The sequence below is a fragment of the Phyllostomus hastatus genome, unplaced genomic scaffold (genome assembly GCF_019186645.2).
Source record: "Phyllostomus hastatus isolate PE091 unplaced genomic scaffold, TTU_PhHast_1.1 phas_scaffold_78, whole genome shotgun sequence".
Classification (NCBI taxonomy): Eukaryota; Metazoa; Chordata; class Mammalia; order Chiroptera; family Phyllostomidae; genus Phyllostomus; species Phyllostomus hastatus.
Window position 1 is genome coordinate 103,110,974 of NW_025334041.1, and position 10,098 is coordinate 103,121,071.

General features: G+C 40.5%; 1 non-coding gene and 1 pseudogene across 1 annotated transcript; both read left to right on the forward strand.

Moving 5' to 3' along the window:
• The first annotated feature begins 1,090 nt into the window (after positions 1–1,090).
• On the forward strand, positions 1,091–2,601 carry LOC123811343 (annotated as a pseudogene).
• A 658-nt stretch (positions 2,602–3,259) lies between these two features.
• LOC123812298 lies at positions 3,260–3,421 on the forward strand. Its single transcript, XR_006784573.1, has one exon. It is a non-coding gene; the product is annotated as a U1 spliceosomal RNA (small nuclear RNA).
• The last annotated feature ends 6,677 nt before the right edge of the window (positions 3,422–10,098 follow it).

The window sequence follows — 10,098 nt, forward strand, 5'->3', positions numbered from 1 at the left end:
TTGGTCAGGCAAATCAGAATTTATTGGATGTATTGAAGCAAGGGAAGACACCACATTGATAGGCATATTAGTGCCCCAAAGGAGAACTTAGGGAAGGATATTTATAGGGTTTGAGGGGAGTTTTTTTTTTAAACTGGGGACTGTTGGAATTGGGCAAAATTCATGACATAATAGTTTAAGATTAGTAGATACATAATTTAAATTCTTGGTGAGAAAACAGTTATCTGATAACGGCTTTTGCCCAGTGAGAAGTATATTGTCCAATAAGAACCATTTGCCCACATGAACAAACTGGTTACCTAGATTAATTATTTTGCAAGAATCCTGAAACAAACCACAAATTTTTATTGGTTTATAGTTTTAGTTTTACATTTAAGTCATATTGACAGAGATGGTCTTACTCCTCAGTTTGGCAGATATAAAGTTAAATAAGACATATTCCTGATCTCAAGGAACTTTCTGTCTCTTACAGAGACAGGATCCAAAGGACTTAATTGTCAATGGATATGGACAACTAGGAATAAGGAGGAATCTAAAATATTTCCCTTCTTACTTGGGTGTTTTAGAAAATATTAGGAACTCTAAACAGGACAGAAAATATGGGAAAAATAGGTAGAAGAGAAAGATTTTAAAATGTTGTCCATTTTAACATTAAACTTAATACAGGTTAACATTAAGATGCCTTGGGATAATCAAGTAGTGGTAAGGAGGCAGTTAGCTATATCGGTGAGTGTTTGTGGGGGGAAAGACATAAGGAAAGTCACTAACCATAAATATCATTCAGCCCTAGCTGGGGGTAGAACCCATGGATATAGAGAGCTCAAGTAGGGAAAGAAACCAAGGATTAAACCTAGATAACTTCAGGGTTTAATAGACAGGTAGAAGAGAACCCAGCCAAAGCAATGACAAAGATATCACAGAAATCAAAAGAATAAAGAATTGTAAACAATAGAGAAAGTCAAAGGTATTGAATACTGCAGAGAAGTTACTATGAAGTAACCACTTAATAGTTGGAGTGTTAAGAATAATTTTGGGAAGCAGCTTTTTGGCTCCTCCTTGAATCTCTGTCTGGTTTAACTTCCTCGCCTCCACCCCAGCCTCTACCATGTCCATAAGGATGACCCAGAGGTCCTTCAAGGTATTGACCTCTGGCCCTGGGGCCTTCAGCAGCTGCTTGTTCTTGAGTAGGCCCAAAATCAGCTTCTCAGTCTTTTCCCAGGTGAGCAGCAGTTCCCGGTTTGGCTTGGACACTAGCATGAATCTGGCCAGGGGGTTCAGTGGAGTTGGGAGCATGGAAACCATCAAAGCCATCCAAGTGAACCAGAACCTGCTGATCCCCATGAAACAAGAGGTGGACCCCAATATCCAGGCCATGCATAACCAGGAGAAGGAGCAGATCAAGAGCCTCAACAACAAGTTTTCTTCCTTCATGGATAAGGTGCAGAGATTGGAGCAGCAGAAAAAGATTCTGGAGACCAAGTGGTGTCTCCTGCAGCAGCAGAAGATGACTCGCAGTAACATGGACAATATGTTTGAGGTCTACTTCAACAACCTTTAGCAGCAGCTGGCAACAATGGTCCAGGAGAAACTGAGACTGGAGGCGGAGTTTGGCAACATGCAGGGGCTAGTGGGGGACGTGAAGAATAAGCACACAGAGATGGGGAATGAACTTGTCCTAATCAAGAAGGATGTAAATGAAGCTTACCTCAACAAGGTAGAGCTGGAGTCCCGCCTGGAAGGGCTAACTGGTGAGATCAACTTCCTCAGGCAGCTGTATGACGAGGAGATTCGTGAGCTGCAGTCCCAGATCTCTAACACATCCGTGGTGCTGTCTGTGAACAACAGCCACTCCCTGGGCCTGGACGGCATCATCACCGAGGCCAAGGCCCAGTACAAGGAGATCACCAACCACAGCTGTGCTGAGGCTGAGACTATCTACAAATCAAGTATGAGGAGCTGCAGGTATTGGCTAGGAAGCACAGGGATGACTTGCATTGCACAAAGACGGAGATTTCTGAGACTAATCAGAACATCAGCAGAGTCCACACTGAGACTGATGGCCTCAATGGCCAGAGGGCTTCCCTGGAGGCCTCCACCAGGGATGCCAAGCAGTGTGGTGAGCTGTCTATCGATGATGCTCAGGCCAAGGTGGCTGAGCTGGAAGCTGCTCTGAGAGCCGCCAAGCAGGACATGGCCCAGCAGCTACATAAGTACCAGGAGCTCATGAACACCTAGTTGGCCCTGGACATGGAGATAGCTACCTACTGCAAGCAACTGGAGGGTGAAGAAAGCTGGCTGGAGTCTGGGATGCAGAACATGAGTATCCATACCAAGACCACCAGCAGCTGAGTAGCTGCTGGTGGTCTGAGCCTGGCTTAAGGGAACCTCAGCTACAGCCTGAGCTTCTAGGCCAGCTTGGGCTCTGACGGGAACTCTGGCTCCTTCATCTGCACCAGCACTGGCTCCTCCAAGATGGTGGTTGTGAAAAAGATTGAGACCCTTGATGGGAAGCTAGTGTCTGAGTCATCTGATGTCCTGTACAAGTGGATCACTACTGCAGTCCCTCCTGTCCTCCATGCTGGCAGGAAAGGAGCTCTGTAGGGGAGCAGAAGGCACAGAAGACCCACCTGAGGTACAACCCGAGACCTCAGCTCACCCTTCAGGTGGGGGCATTGGCTCCCTGTGGCACCGTCCGACTAAAAACCAAACCCATGCATGACCCATGCTCCCGACTAAAAGCCAAATCAAGTTGTTTTTCTTTCTTTCTTTCCAAAATAAAGCTTCAGCTGACTCTGCCAACTACAACAACAACAACAACAAAAGAATAATTCTGGCACTAATAATTTCAGTGAAGAGAAAAAAGAACCTACGATAGAGGTTTCTCTGTCTCTTCTAGTTGTGCTCTCAGTATAAACTCTTTACTGTTTTAGAACATGGGAAGATAACTGTTGTCCTTTCAATAATTTCCATGATAATCACCTCTCAGAGTCACTGACTGCAATATCTCAGTACAATGGGTACTTATTTTTCTTTTTGAATAACTGAATTCCTTCCTATTGTTTAGGGAATCCCTATCTTATGAAGCTTGGTGAAAGCAGGTCTCACCTCCCATTACAGAAGCTAAAAATGTCAGATCCACTCTTTCTATCCCCCCTTGCAGCTCAAGCATGACTGGCCATCTACCTTTGATTGGTCAGATACGCCAACACTAGACTTTGGCTCGGGAGCTAATAATGCCAAAAATCAAAAACCTGGTGGGATACTTACCAGTCAGGGGAGATACCATGATCACGAGGATGGTTTTCCCAGGGCGAGGCTTATCCATTGCACTCCGGATGTGCTGACCCCTGCGATTTCCCCAGGTGTGGGAAACTTGACTGCATAATTTGTGGTAGTGGGGGACTGCATTTGCACTCTCCCCTGAAAGAGAAAAAAAATAAAAACAAAACAAAACAAAACAAAACAAACCTCGTGGGAATCTCTCTGGAAACAGAAGGTTCACACCAGATCAGGTTCCTGGATAAACATCTAGGACACCTGAAAAGTGGAGTGCTTGGTAATTTCCTCTCCAGAGTAGTTCTGCGTTGTTCAGACTCTGTAGTAAGAAAAGCAGTAGCTGACATTCACTGAGAACTATGTGCTGAGTGAGAGCTTTTTGGGTACCAGGATACCAGGTTTCTCAACCTCAGCACTTTTGACATTTTGGGTTGGGTGATTCTTACTTTATGGGAGTAGGAAGAGTTTTCTAGAGGGAGAGAAGGGTCTGTCCTGTGCATTGTCGGATGTTCAGCAGCATCTCTTACCCACTAGATGCCCGCAGCACCCTCCTGGCATAAAGATGTGACCATAAAAATGTCTTTAGACATTGCCACACACCACACTGCAGGTGAAATATCCCTCCATTTAGAATCACTGCATTAAGTCATTCAATATTCACAACCACCCCAAGATGCAAGAACCAAGATAGATTTTCGAGGTGTTGAGGAGATTCAGTTCAATCTCCTTTTAATAAATCTGGTAGTGGAGTCTAAATCAGTTTTCGTCAAAATCTGTCAGTTCTGGTTTCTGCTGTTAGCAAACTAAAACCCACCTACTAGAGCTTCTCATTCCCCTTCATTCTGTTCTCACTGGAATCTCAAAATAGTGGCTGCGTTCCCTTGGACAGCAAATCCCTGGGTCCTACGTAAAGAGAACCCTGATATTAATGAGACATTCCTGCAAGGGAGTTAGCAGCTTGGGAAAGTGGTTTTCTGTTTCTCCAATTCAGTAAGGCGATTTCCAAGCTTAATTAGCTCTCTGGCTGACATGGGTCCAGTGCCTCTGCAGCCCTCATTAAAGCATTATCAGTAAAATAGAAGGCTCCACTGTCCCCTTTTAATGAGGCAACTTTACACCCTATTTTCCAAACAACAGGTCAGAGGAAATCTCTCTTTTTCTTCTCAAACTGTGGGTGGCAGGTAATTTGATTGCTAGTTCATCCTCTGGAAAGTCTACTTTCTTCTTTGAAACACTCACTGTCTCCTAGGGCATCACCTTGATAAGTAATCTACCAACCTCTCAGAAAGCTCCTAATAAGTTATGAAATCAAGCCTATTATCTGCTCAGAAGCAGTAGGCTAAACACAAAGACCATCACTTTATAACACATCATGCCCACACATCCTCCAAAAGCTTTTCTTTTTATTGGGAAGGTAGAGCAGTGTGCTTAGTTAAGCATGTGGACTCACAGTCAGATTGATGGATTCCACCCCTGGCTCAGCCTCTTCTGACTGCTGGGCCTGGAGAGTTTGCCTAACCCGTCAGAGCCTCATTCACCTTACTCATAAAATAGAGATAATCATCTAAAGGCCACTGTGGGAATGAAAAGAGAACACCATATTTATTCAGCAAATGGCAATTGTTATCATCGTTGTTATTTAATTGTGTCCTTCCTCCTAGCATACAGATATTTGCTGGATGTTTCTTTTTCCTTATAGGTTTCCTTACATATAATTTTCCACAAATCCTCTAAATTCTGGTTCCTGGGACTACTCAGTCTGTGATTAAAAATGTGTATGCATCATTGTCCAAGCCCTAGGTTTTATTTTTTGGCCCTCTTCACAATTTTCAAAAACCTTTCAAAAGCATCATCACATTTGACCTTCAAACTATGTGATTACACAGGGAAGGCAAGTGCTTTAGAGGATGAATCCACAGTGTGGGAAAAACTTGAGCAGGAATCTCCTCAAGGCCTGTAGACATCTCTTTGGTTGCTCTTCCCTCATACCTCATGGACCATCATGATGTGACCCTTGTCTCATATCTTTTTATCAGCACATCTTTTTTTTTTCATTATTTGTTAAATGGGGGGGGGGGTGTTGAACTAGGGGACCATTCAGTGTTTATACCATCTCTCACAATCTATGAACTCACAAACCAGGATTAAGTGAGCCAAAGCCATGTAAGGAAGTCAGCAAAGGAAGTCACTTTAAGCCTGACTAAGAGAAAAAAAAAAGTCAGGTCCAGATGTAGCTAAATTCCAAAGCCTTCAAGGACATTTCCCCATGGCATTGGCATGACACTCTGACATTATGCCCTCTACAGTCACTGACGCTAAATGACTGTCTCCAACCTTGTTCAACTGAACGATCATTCTGACTCAGCTTTCCAGTGACACTGCCTCACGACTGGCTTCTCCCCCCGACTGCCAATGCTTCGTTTCCAATTCCAGCCACCTGTGTATAACTCCCCACTGTCAACTATGTGAGACATTTTGTTTCTGGTTATCTTAACCCTCGAATGTCTCTCAGGCCTCACCTGCCTCTCAGTCCTCACCCAATCTCCACCTATGGACTCCCAGAAACAGGAAAACCCTAAAATGTATCCACTGATTCCTGGGAACTATTAAATTTGGCCTCTGTTTTCCAAGCCTCTGGAAATTCACTTAATGGGATCTAAGTAATTTTGTTCATTTTATAGGACTTCCTGTGATGATTTCACTGCATAACTGCAGAGTCATTGTGTAGAAATATCCAAAACCATCATTCTTGTACTGGACAATAGCTATCACCATGTTTGACCAGCAGCAGAGATACAAACTTCCCACGTGAGGGAAAATAGTGTCTCCTTTTATTGAATACTCAGGGACAGTTATATCCTCTAGGCAGACTGTTACATATGGATAAGGACTCCTTTTCTGGAGTGGATGAGGAGTCGCACCTACAAACAATGAAAACAGTAAACAAAGGATGATATTCCTTTGGGAAGAGCCAAGAGACATGGACTAGAGAATATAACTGTAAGATTTTGTAAAATTTCTCAAGATTTGTATGTTTCCTGGTAATGCTATTTTTTTCTATTACCATCTGTTTAATCCCCACAGTGATTAGCACTAAATTTCTTAAAATAAAGAGTCTGCGTGCTTATCTTTAGGACATTAAAAAAGAGGAAAGCAGGAATACGGCCTTTCATTCTGCAGGCAAGCTCACTAGGAGAAAGATCCAGAGGTAGAGGGGTGTTAGCAATTTCCAAAGGGGAGGAAAATGTACTAAGTCCTTGAAGCAAATAGAATCAGTTAGGGCCTAAAAAGAAACTTGAGACTAGAAACAAAGTCCTTTGTAAGAATTCTCCAAAATTGACCTAAAAATTTATCTCATTTGTCATTGACTAGCAGAAATACTCCTGAAGGAGAGAGTTAGGGGCTGTCCTTTTGAGATGCCTTCAGACAAGAACTGAGTATGTGCCTTTTCACTGAGGACAGGATGAGTGAGAATCTTATTCCTGAGAAGCAATAATTTGTGGGAAATACACCAGACTGGGTGTCAGCAGAAATCGACAAACTAATTCTAAATTTATATGGAAATACAAAGATCCTGTTAAAATAAAAATATCTTTGAAAATAAATAAATTTGGATCTCATACCACCTGACTTCAAGACTTATTATAAAGTTATTGTAATCAGAGACTGAGGTATTGGTGGCAAGATAGAGAAATAGATTAATAAAACAGAGTAGAGTTGGCAAATATATTCACACACATGTTCAATTGATTTTTCACAACTGAATTCAATAGAGCCTTTACCAAAAAAAATTGCAGCTGAAACAATTTGATATTTATATGCAAAAGAGTGAACTTTAATCCATGCTACTTACCATATAAAAAAAGAAGATAAAAATAGACCATAGTTGTTGATATAGAACCTAAAACTTATAGAAAAAAATTAAAGAAAATCTTATGAACTTGAATTATACAAAAAATTCTTATATAAAATACCAAAATAGGATTAATATATTTGTAAATTTGACTTCATTATTAAGACATTATTAAGAGAAATAAAGAGACAAACCACACAGAAGAAAAACATGCAAATTATATAGCTGATAAAAGATTTGTGTCCAGAATACCTAAGGAACAATTCTCAAATTTCAATGATAAGAAAAAATCCTACATGAGATAAAAAGAAAAATCAACCAATGCTTCACCAAAGGACAAAAAAAGATATGCAGATGGTAAGTAAACACATGAAAAAAGAGTGCTCAAAATCCTAAGGCATTAAGGAAAGGAAATTTTAAACCTTAATGAAATGCTGTTATACAACTAAGTCTGACAGCCTTCAAAGATTCACTGTACCAAATGTTGATGAGGGTGTGGGGAAATTATAATGCACATACATGGCTGACAGGAATGTTTTCCACTCTAGAAAACAATTTGGCAGTGTCTTATAAAGTTAAATGTGTGTCTACCCCAGGGGTGTCAAACTCATTTTCACCAGGGGCCACATCAGCCTTGACGTTGCTTTCAAAGGGCTGAATGTAATTTTAGGACTATATAAATGTAAATGCTCCTCAACTGTAAAGGAGTTGAAATTACATTTGGTCTTTTGAAGGTAACCTCAAGGCTGATGTGGCCCCTGGTGAAAATGAGTTTGACACTCCTGGTCTATCCTATGATCCCTTTATTCCACTTCCAGTTTATCCAAGTAAGATAAAAGCAAGTGTTCATAAAAAGACATGCAAATATTCATAGCCATTTCATTTCTAATAGCTAAGAATTAGAAACTAACCAAATATACATGAACAGGTGAATAGATAAACAAATGTGGTATGTCTATTCAATGGAGCACTACTCAGCAATGAAAAAGGAATGGACTATCAATACATGCAAAAATATGGATGTCTTTCACAATAATTATTCTGAGAACAATTATATCTCTCACAATAATATTCTGAGAAAAAGGAGACAGAAAAAATGTACAGATTTTATGATTCCATGATTTCATTTTTATTAAGTTCTCAAAAATGCCAACTAATCAGCAGTGACAGAAAGCTGATCAGTTTCAGGGGGTGGACCCTGGGAAAGGAGGAATTGGAAGGGGAGGAGATGAAGGAAGGATTGCAAAGTATGTAAAGAAACTATAGGTGTGATGGATATATTCATTATCTAGACTTTCATGCTGGTTGTCAAAAGTTTCTTACTCTTTAAATATTGTGTATTTATAATTGACTTATGTAACTAATATAAGCACAGTTATACCTCAATAAAGCTGTTTTAAAAAATGTCAGATAACTTGTCCAGAATGAGAGAGAATATCAAAATCCCTGGAAACTTACTACACAGCCAGAAACTTTTAAAAGCCTTTATTTCCTTTATCCAAGTTATAATGTTCTAATGCTACTGTCCCCCTAACCAGAAATTAGGACTTTAAGGAAAGCAACTATATGCCTAGCTAAAACTTTAACCACAGGAGGAACTCAAACACCTGATGTGCTCTTCTTGAAGTTTACCTGAAAACAAGAGTGGAAACAGAAATTTTACCTTCAATAAAACTCAAATATTTGTAACCCCAAGCCATAATGAAGATTTGGCAAAGCGGCAAGCAACTCAACATTAAAGCAACAGTCTTGTACAAGGAGGTACCCCCCAAAATGCAATTTATTTATAAAAAATTATGTATTTATTCTTACATGTTTTAACTTCAGTCACCTTCAAAGTACTCTCCCTTTGATGCGATATACCCATCCAGACTTTTTCCACTGCTCAAAACAGCTTTTGAACTCATCAGTTTTGATGCTTTTTAATGCCTCTGTCATTTTTTGTTTCACCTCTTCTACATTGGAAAAATGTTTCCTTTTGAAGAGTTTTTTCATCTGGGAAAACAAAAAAAAATGTCATTTGGGGAGAGATTGGGTGAATAGAAAGGGTGGGGCATGAGGATCATGCCACTTTTTGGTCAAAAACTGCTGAACACTCAGCACAGTATGGGCAGGTGCACTCATAAATCACCCATCATGAAATGGGTAAATGTGTTCAGAGTCTTCAAAAAACATTCACTGAAGCCACACACAGCCTCTCACAACAACACCAACCAGTACACTGATGCAGATGGGTTCCTAGAACACTCACCTAGTGGGGAAAGCCTGGGCCCAGGGGCCCACTCTCCAGAAGATAATTCCAGGGTTTTTGGTGGGGTTCTTCCCTCATAGTGGCTTAGGACAGACTTTTGAGCCAAATTGCCTGAATTCAAAATCTAACACTTCCATTTAGTATCTGTGTGACTTGGGCAAAATTACCCTGTGTTCATTTTTCTCATTTGTAACAGGGTGATAATAATAATACTTCATAAGATTGTTGTATCATTGAAATGAGTTATACTTACAGGGTGGTTAGACACACACCAACACACAATAAATACTGTGTAAGTGTTTGTTAAGTAAATAAAATATTGTAGAAAAACCTATTCCAAACTAAATGTGTGCTGATAGGAGATAATAAAGAGCAAGGCTATCCAGAAAGGATGACTAGGTTTTGTTTTGTTTTTAAAGACTAAAACAAAGAGAGCTTATTTGAAAGTCTCTATAATAAGAATCAGACATTTGGTTACTCCTTCCCCATACTGATTCTTGCCAGGAGATGATGGATTTATTTTCTTTAAAAAAAAGAAAAAAGAAAAGAACTAGAGAGGCTCAGGAGGCAAATATATGAGGCTTCAAATGGGCAAAGCTAAGCAATTGGATTGCAACAAGAGGCTGCAGTGAAAGTGGCCCACTGAATAGTGACCTGTAGACCCTCCCGCCACTGCTCCAGGATACCTGCCAGGCAAGCAGTCTTACACAACCCTGGT